This window comes from Fulmarus glacialis, unplaced genomic scaffold (genome assembly GCF_000690835.1).
Source record: "Fulmarus glacialis isolate BGI_N327 unplaced genomic scaffold, ASM69083v1 scaffold29036, whole genome shotgun sequence".
Classification (NCBI taxonomy): Eukaryota; Metazoa; Chordata; class Aves; order Procellariiformes; family Procellariidae; genus Fulmarus; species Fulmarus glacialis.
In genome coordinates this window covers 6253-6555 of record NW_009217936.1, presented here as the reverse complement: position 1 = coordinate 6555, position 303 = coordinate 6253, and positions in this window count along the sequence as shown.

The following is a 303-nucleotide window of genomic DNA, read 5'->3' as shown; positions in this document are numbered from 1 at the left end:
TCGGCTCCCCTCACCCGCCCCGGCCAGCGGGTCCTGTGCTGTGCTGCCAGGGGACACATCCATCCCACCCCATCCCATCCCACCCCACCCCAGGCATGGGCGCTCTCCCCTCCCTGGTGCAGGATGCAGCAGCCACAGCGCTGGCCAGGGAGGGAGCGGGGGACCCCTGATGTGGGGAGCCAGTGCTTGGAGCTGCCCCCCGGGCTCTGCTCAGCCAGCACCGCAGGGAGCCCTGGGCACCAGCTCCATCCCCGCAGCCGTGGTCCCACCCTGACCCACTGCTCCAGGCAACCCGCCCGGGGA